Raw genomic sequence first — 9328 nt, 5'->3', positions numbered from 1 at the left:
TGGGTCTATTGTGGTCATTCGCCAGAAGGATGGGGTTGGCTATTATATTGTTTGCGTTTGCGGCCCTTTTTTCCTGTTGTTTCGCCATTCTTGGGGTTCTATCTTGTTGTTGGCAATTGTCTTTTAATCTTCGTCGGAACGTCCTCTCAATCTTCGGGTCGTAATTTGCCAGAGATTGAGAGCTGCAAAGAAATCAGAAAAATTACCGTTAGCACACTATTGCCGAAGTCTCTAGCAACGGCGCCAAAAACTTGATGTGTTATTTTATGTGATGAAATTATAGAATGAGATGCGGTGATAGAAATGCATTGAGTAACAAGTTTTCTCAGCGGAATCCAAGTATAAACCCCACTGAGTTTCCTGGTAAGTTCAGGGTCGAACTCAGGGACTAGGAAAAATAGTATGCGGTGATAATTTTTAAGAAGACTTTGCGGTAATCAAGTAAATCAAATAGTTGTTTGGGTTGTTGTTTGTAGTATAAAAATAAATGTATGCGACGGATTTGAGAATAGATCGATTTTATGGTAGATGCACTAAGTATGCGGAGGAACGGGTCGAGAAGGTCCTTAGCTAGCGTTCCCCGGGAATGCGTCGAACTATGCGATCATGCTACACTCATGCGACAACAAATCATTTTCCAATGCAAATGCGGTGCTCGTAGTTCTAGGACGAATGTGTTGAATGCAAAAATTTCCATAGAGCTTATTTCTAAGTCTTTACTCTTTTCCTATGCGATGATGCAAGATGCACATAAAGACAAGGTGACCGCACACAATCATATCTTATTTCTAGGATTCATGCGATGCATTAATAGAAAACAGTGTTTATTCCTAAGCTCCTATCTCTTGATTGTGCGTTCTAATTTGACTCTCCCAAGCCTAGATTCTAACCTGACTTTTCTAAGCCTAGATTCTACCCTTAGACTACCCTCCCAAGTATCTCTAATGGACGAATGATGCATACATAATACAAGATAATCACATAGAGTGAATATCCCCAGTTATGCTAGCTAAGTACTTCTCAACCCATTCGACAAATTTAGCTACTCATGCGTAATAAACAAAGAGTGAACAGATATAAGTACAAAATGACAATGGAAGATAAGGATAGAGAGCCTGGCAGCAATCCCTTACTTCCCAAGGCTTTTACATTATCAACTTTATTCTGTTCAAAAGATATTCCTGCTTCTGCAAGAGCTGACCCTCTCTCTGATCTCGACGCTTCCGACACTCTCCCAAGTTCACTTGAACGATCTATCGGTACAATCTCGCTTCTCTCGCTTCCGCCTTAAATAAAAGAAAATCTAAGAACAAGGTTAATCTGTCTAAGGAAAAATTCTCTAACTATCCGAACTCCTTTGCTGAAGATTGCCTTTGGTATTTATAGAGCTTTGGGGTGAAAGGCGTCTTTTCTCTTATGATTGCTAAGATGGAATGACTTTAATTCTCTGACTGATGTGCCAAATATTTGTCACCGAAAAGTTGAGGTTACTTGCTACAGTAGACCGTTAGCGGCTTGTCAACTTAATTCGAACTCGATCGTCATTAGCTTTCTGTCCCATCATGATTAATTATTCTTTTCACCTATATGTACCCACCAAGTTGCGGCGGCTCTATACGACAATCCTTCTTAAGCAGATATTTGCGAGCACAAATCACCGCAAAGCCTTACGGTAACGCTGTGTTCGCCCTTTGATTTATTGTGATCGCGCTTACTGCCTTACATCAATGCAAATTCTGCGTAAAAATACCAAAGTTAATATTTTGATGCGATGAACGCATGCGACCGCAATGTCATGAACTTAATGCTTTTTTGACGTAATCTTATATATTTTATCAATGCAAACCTTCATTGTTTAATAACTTAGCATTGTAATAACATGCATTTCTATCTGTTATCAGCCTGCCGAATGTGCACATGTCGACAAAATCCTGTTAGACGTGCTCGAGACACGCAAACATTTACCCATGGTACAATTCCAGATTTTATACAAATCCTTATAAGCATGCTATCAAGCAAAAACAAAGTTACACATTCATTCAGTAAAACAATGAAAAGTCAATAACTTAAATCCAAGAAGACATATTTTCTGAGCATTCCAACCTTACCAAACCATACATTATAACATATATGTATATAGGTACAATTAAAACACTTGAAAATAAAACCACTCATAATTCACCTGTAGGAGTTTCTTTCCTGAGCTTTTCCTGCTTCCCTAATTCCTCTCTGATTCTGAACCTATGTTAATCCCAAAATCAACTTAGAATCCTATATTCGAGGGCTAAAATAATTTTAGAATACCTTTTTGGACTTAGACCTATCTTACCAACTCCAACAGGGGTTAATCTATACCTTAGAATAAACCAAGACAGTTGTGGGCACAATGGTCACTTTTCTGCAGACTGGTTAGCGCATGGAACTCCTTTAAAGCAAGGCAAGCCTGATCAATACATAGTAGCCCCCCATTAATGCATAGGTCGTTCCTTACACTCCTTAATTCTCTCCAACTTTCTCTCTTTTTAAGCCTTCTTGAGGAAATTTGAGTTGTGAAATAAAATGGAGCGTCCTTGAGTATTTATAGGCATCTGGAGGGGGTCCTTGACATCCTTCCATTACTCCCAATGCATGACAACTCAATTTCATGATAAGCCTATGTGTCAACACCATGCAAGGTTCAACACATTCCTCTTGAAACCTCCTACTTGCATGCAGAGCTTAAGTGTCTTCATCATGCATATGCCAACGTATAGCTACCTCAGAGGTGCCATTCCAACCTTTTTCATGTCCTACTATGTGCCCACCTCATCCTTGGCTCGGCCAAGACTTCACTTGGTTGAGCCGCATACCCCACTTTGCTGTCAAAACAACCTTGCTCCCCAAGTTTACTCAAATCAATGCACACTAGCTATGTGGGGTGCATGGTTACTTCACCAACTACCCTATATGCGTCTAACAAGCTCCTCCTATGAATCCATAAGGTGATCAACACATGGTTCCCTAGCTATGCTCCCGACTTGCCTCTCATCTCATAGCATAGCTTCTTTCTTTGGCTCATAACTGGATTATGTCACTACAAGAAAAATGAGTTCTTCTGACGCCTAAATCGAGCATCGAGAGTTTAGTCGTGAGGAGAGACCGTTTCTCCCGACGTCGTAAAGGCCCGTCGAGAGTTCCCGGGGAACTCCCAACGACTAAATAGGCGTCGAGAGTTCCAAATGCATTAGCCATCGGAAGTTCCCTTGGAACTCCTGCATCTCTCCCGACGCCCGTCGGGAGAGGGGATCTGGTTTAAACCAGATCCCCTTCTTCCCAATCTTCCCCATTTCTTTCCCTAAAACCCTAACCCACGCCGCCCCCACTTCAACCTGTGTCGTTCCGCCTCTCCTTCTCCCATTTTCCCCTCTTTTAACCACCACCGCCGCCGCCCTATCCTCTCCCTCCCTCTCCCATTTTCCCCCTCATTCCCTACCGCCGTTCGCCCTCCCCCCACTCCTCTCCCTCCCTCTCCCATTTTCCCCTCTTTTTCTGTCGCCACCGCTCCTCCCTTCAGTCAGCAGCTGCAATCAAGTGTCTGCCGCTGCCGTCGTCTCCTCGTCTCGTTCAGCCACCGCCGCCGCCGGTAATCTTCCCATTTTATTTTATCTTGTATATTTATTTAAATCATTATTTCACATCCTTTTGTACAAATCATGCCCATTCAAATGTGTGTATCCATTTCTATTCGCGACGTTCAATTTAATCAAATTAGACCTCAACTTTGATAAATATTACAATTAATTTAACCCACTAATAAAAAAAACACAATGTTAAAAATTGTGTCAATTTCACTAGATTTCACTAATATCAACTTTGATACAAATTTTAAATTTTAACTAATGCACATATTTATCATCCAATATCGGTGCATGTCGCTTTTGCTAAGATCTCGTCAATTTTTCATTATATATTTGTTTTACAATTCTCTGAAATTCTGTAGAGTAATTTTATAACGAACATGTCATAATTCATCAGAGATAAATATTATTACATTCTTTTAAGTTTCAAGTTGATTACAACACTATCTTTATGTCTAAAAAATGATATGTTGTTGGTTATTTGGAGCCTAAGCATGCATGATTTAACATTTTGAACTTTTCTTGAAAGGAGAAAGAAAATTAGTACATAGATGTTGTGTGCTATTTTTAGTATATAAACTTTTTTATATTGTAAAGATGATTAAAATCAATAGTCTCAAAACATGTGTTTACTTTGCCTTAAGAAATGAAAATTATGGAACTCACTATCAATAAAAAAAGTCAATTCCCATATTATAAATCAGTTAAAATTTTAAATACTCCGAACAAACTTGGAAATTTTTAATCAAAGTTTATGCTTAATAAATACTTTGTACTTTGTTCTCTAATCCAGGTTATTGTTTTAGATTACAAGTTAATCAGAAAATATTTATTTTTAAGGATGAATAAAGAATGGATTAAACTAAGGAATAAGTTATCTATGGAGTATAGAGAAGGAGTATCCCAGTTCTTAGATATGACAAAGTTTCATGTTAATGATTCCGGACGAATAAGATGTCCATGCAAGAATTGTATGAAATCAATTTGGGAAAAGATAGATATTGTAGAACGATATCTATTAACATATGGAATACTCCCTCATATTGTGAATGGGTATATGATAGAGAGCCAGTAAACTTATCTAGAAGTCACACAAGTCATTCAATACAGGATGTTGAAGTAGATAGTATAGAGAGTAATGCTATCGAAGAAAATGAGATGTTGAATCTTATAAATGATTTACAAGTTCCAATTGAAAACGAAAATACAAATGAAGGAAGGATTGAGAATGAAATGTCCTTTAATGGTCAAGAAAGAGATACCACGAACTTATTCGAGGATTTAATGACCGAAGCATGTAATGAATTATACCTTGGTTGTTCGCAATTTTCGTCCTTGAACTTTTTAGTGAAGTTCATGCATATCAAAGTTCTCAACGGTTGGAGTAAAAAATCGTTTGACATGTTGCTGGAATCGTTAAAAGCAGCGTTTTCAACTGGCACCTCTATACCTACTTCCTTTTATGAAGGCAACCAAAAATTGCGTGATTTAGGCCTAGGTTATGAGTCTATTCATGCGTGCAAATATGATTGTATATTTATTGGAAAGAGTTTGCAGATTTGCAACAATGCCCTGTTTGTGGTGAGTCTCGGTACAAAGTTAATGATGGCAAGGGCAAAAAAATACCACATAAGGTATTGCGTTATTTTCCATTGATACCGAGATTAAAACGATTGTTTGCATCAAAAGAAGGCGCTTCTAACTTGAGATGGCATAAAGATAAGCAAGTTGAAACGCAGGATGTATTGTGACATCCAGGTGATGCAGAGGGGTGGAAATATTTTGATCGTGAATTTCCTCATTTCGCTTTAGATCCTCGAAATGTTCGTTTGAGATTAGCTTCAGATGACTTTAATCCGTTTGGAAATATGAGCACTTCTTATAGTATGTAGCCTGTGATGATAATTCCTTATAATTTGCCCCATTGGAAATGCATGAAGGAAACAAACTTCTTCATGTCTTTGCTCATACCTGGTCAAAAATATCCTAAAAAGGAAATTGATGTTTACTTGCAACCGTTGATTGAAGAGTTGAAAGTGTTATGGACAATTGGTATGCGAACTTATGATTCTGTTACTGGTGAGTTTTTTTCAATTATATGCTACCTTATTATGGACAATTAATGACTTCCCTGCATACGGTGACTTATCTGGGTGGAGTACAAAAGGTTATCAAGCATATCCAATATGCAAAGAAGATAACTCATCCTTTGGGAAGGGAAAATATTATTTATGGGACATCGACGTCGAAGTAGACAACATGATGGAAAAGTTGAACGTAGACCTCCACCAGTTGTAATGAATGGAGAAGAGATCTTACAACAAATAAATACGCTAAACTTTTCTGTGCTTAGCAAACATCCATCAAAGCAAGATAAAAAAAGAAAGCGAATTCTAAACTGGACTAAGAAAAGTATTTTTTTCCAACTTCCATATTGGTCCAGACTATTTTTACGACATAAATTGGATATAATGCATATTAAAAAAAAACATATGCGACAATTTGGTGGGCACATTGTTAAATATTAAAGAAAAGACAAAGGATACAACGAATGCCTGATTAGACTTACAAGATTTGAAGATAAGAAAGGACCTACACTTGATACAGGTCGATAACAGATTTGTAAAACCACACGCAACATACACATTAACAAATGATGAACGGATTTCGTTTTGTAAATATTTGAAATCAGTGAAATTCCCTGATGGATTCATATCTAACATATCACGATGTGTGAATGACAAAGATGGAAAAATATCGGGGCTGAAAACACACGACTGTCATGTGTTGCTTCACAGACTACTCCTTATTGTATTCGAGCATACCTACCGAAGAACGTATCCACTGCTATTGTTGAGTTGTGTACATTCTTTCGCGACTTATGTGCAAAGACAATATGTGTAAATGATTTGAACAAACTACAAGCAGACATTATAGTCATACTTTGTAAGTTGGAGAGAATATTCCCACCTGCCTTTTTCGATGTAATGGTACACTTTGTAGTTCATCTACCATATGAAACCAAAGTGGTGGGTCCAGTTAGTTACAGTTGGATGTATCCTATTAAAATAAGTTTACGAACATTAAAACAATTTGTATAGAACAAAGCAGTCCCGAGGGGTCAATAGCGGAAGCATATGCAATAAATGATTCATGGAACTTCTGCTCGCGATGTCTAAGTGGGATTGAAACGAGATTCAATAGAGGTGAACAAAAAGATGATAACATTCCTGATCACGAGATATTTGGTGAATTTGAAGTATTAGATTTCCAATATATGAAAGAAGACGTGTTTTCTTGTTAAAGTGTAGATGATTTGACACAGATAACAATAAAAGTAATAGGACACATGTGGATTTAGGATACAAATCGATCAATACATCGCACTTTTGGTATGTCGATGAGCCTTTCATCTATGCTATCTAAGCATAACAAGTCTTTTACATTGATGACATCAAATATGGTAGCAATTGGAAAGTTGTTCAAGTAGTCCAAAATAAACGAATATATGGGATATATCAGAAGTGGATGATGTTGAAAATGCACAACTAGATTTACTAGAAATTGTTGGTGGAGTCCGAGTGGATGAAACCATTGAGGAGGTTACTTTATGTAGAGTTGACATTGATCCTACAGTTGTGGAAATACCAATTATTGTACATGACGATCATGACTTCATAAACGATGATGATGAAGAACAATTATCTCCCAATAATAGTTCAAGTGCTGATGAATAATTTGAATTAGATTACGATGATGAGTAATGATGTATCTTCTCAATTCTCTTTTTCTCTAGGTTACACGTATTTATTGTTAATTTAATATTGTTTTGTCTTTTTTGTGTTTGTATAGATACGATGTCAACACCTAATAGGCAACAGGAGATTGATGAAGAATTCTAGGAGATATATCTAGGCAACACGGTATCTTCTATGGGTGATACTTCAGGTTAGTATATTTTTAAATATATTCTGTTAACTGAAATACATCATAAACTATTTTAAATTTTTTATTCCTCAAATAGTAGCTCAGCATCCACTCAGACGAAACGCGAGCATTCGCGAAACATCGAGTTGGAAAAATACGTCCAAAAACATGGCAGAATTACAATCGTGATAAATGAGGGGGAGACAAAATCGATATCTCAACATTCGGTACGATTTAGTACTGCGATTGGTGTCGCCGTAAGATCTGCATTTCCAGTATGTTGTCGTACTTTTGCTGAGGTTCCAAACGAGTTTATAGAATTGGCTAAGAGTCAATTATTGGTAAGTAATTATAAGTTTATTCTTTTACAGTCATGAACATCATCTACGCTAATTCTTCCCTCATTCTTTTGTAGCCTCATTTGGAACTTGATCTATCCAGTCAACGACTTAACCATTTTATAGAACATTAAATGCAAAACTCCTTCAAAGAATTTAGAGCAGATTTGCACAGACATTACAGAAAATGTGGAGATCCTCAGCAAGTACATGTCAATTTGCCTAGCTGGCTTAAAAATAGGCCAAAAGATTGGTACTTTTTGTATGACTACTTCGAAAGTGAAGCATTTCAGATAAAATATTTAGGGCGTATATCCTTTGCTGCATTTACTAATACATCACACTATTGACATTTTTTTTTTCTTGAAATGTAGAAAATGTCTGTGACGAACAGGAAAAATAGAGAGAAATTACCGTTCGACCACGTAGGTGGATCAAAGTCACTCCTGCAAATTCAGGCAGAGTTGCAGGCAAAGGAAGGTCGAGAAATAGGACATGTTGACCTATTTAGGGAAACACACTCTAAATGTGGCAAGTTTGTGAATGAGACAGCTGAAAATGCACATGTAACCTTTTTTGCTTTACTATCATATTTTTTTTCATTTTTAACTTTAGTTGCTCGTTCTTACCTATTTAATTAATATGTCTAGCATCAAATGTTGGAATTACAATCTAGCCCCACTGTAGAAAGTTCTCAACTACTAACAGGGGATGAAATCTGTGAGACGGTTTTGGTTAGACGGCCTGGATATTCAAAAGGCCTAGGTTGAGGCCTAAGCCTAAGTCAAGAAGGAGTAGCATCTCATCAAGCTCGTCATCTACTCAAGGAACGGAGATGGGATGGAGGAATTAAGAGCCAATTTCCAACAGTCTCAGTTGAGAATTAAGGAACTTGAAGACGTTCAGAAACAAATGAAAGAGAATCATGCAAGACAAATGGAAGAAATGAAAAAAATGATTGAAGACATGATATAATCACATAGATGAGACCCATTAAATTAGGTATGATTACTACATTATTTAGTTGTCTAATATGTTGCTATCCTACAGTTATGATAGCAAAGTAGTTATGTCTTAAATAGCTTTATGATAAAGAATTGTTGGCTATCCTGCAGTTATGGTAGCCAAACAACTGGATGTTAATTTGTTTTTTGTTGTTTTGTCGTGTGGGGTGGGTAGAGTTTCATTACACATGATTCTTGTCGTTGAACTTAGAGTTCTTGTGTATTTATGAATGTTTACGAAGTTTAATGTGTTGTGAGGAGGGGATGGGGGTTTGAGATTGGGTTAAACCATTTTGGAGACAAAGTTTGAGTTTTATGTGTGTTGGCCATTGTTTACTCGTTTTGTATGTTTTTTATGTTCGGGAGGTTCCATGTTTGTGTGGGGGGTGGGTAGAGTTTCATTACACCCATCTTATCCTTGAACTCGAAGTTCTTGTGTGTT

General features: G+C 37.2%; 1 long non-coding RNA gene across 1 annotated transcript; it reads left to right on the top strand.

The window, feature by feature from the left end:
- Nucleotides 1-7445: 7445 nt before the first annotated feature.
- On the top strand, nucleotides 7446-9055 carry LOC150034784 (uncharacterized). The gene is made up of 5 exons (XR_016531620.1): nucleotides 7446-7565; nucleotides 7642-7885; nucleotides 7960-8135; nucleotides 8257-8448; nucleotides 8533-9055. It is a non-coding gene; the product is annotated as an uncharacterized LOC150034784 (long non-coding RNA).
- The last annotated feature ends 273 nt before the right edge of the window (nucleotides 9056-9328 follow it).

Source organism: Benincasa hispida, chromosome 8 (genome assembly GCF_027475165.1).
Source record: "Benincasa hispida cultivar pf3 chromosome 8, pf3_genome.v1.1, whole genome shotgun sequence".
NCBI lineage: Eukaryota > Viridiplantae > Streptophyta > Magnoliopsida > Cucurbitales > Cucurbitaceae > Benincasa > Benincasa hispida.
This window is presented reverse-complemented; position numbering and strand designations above follow the sequence as displayed.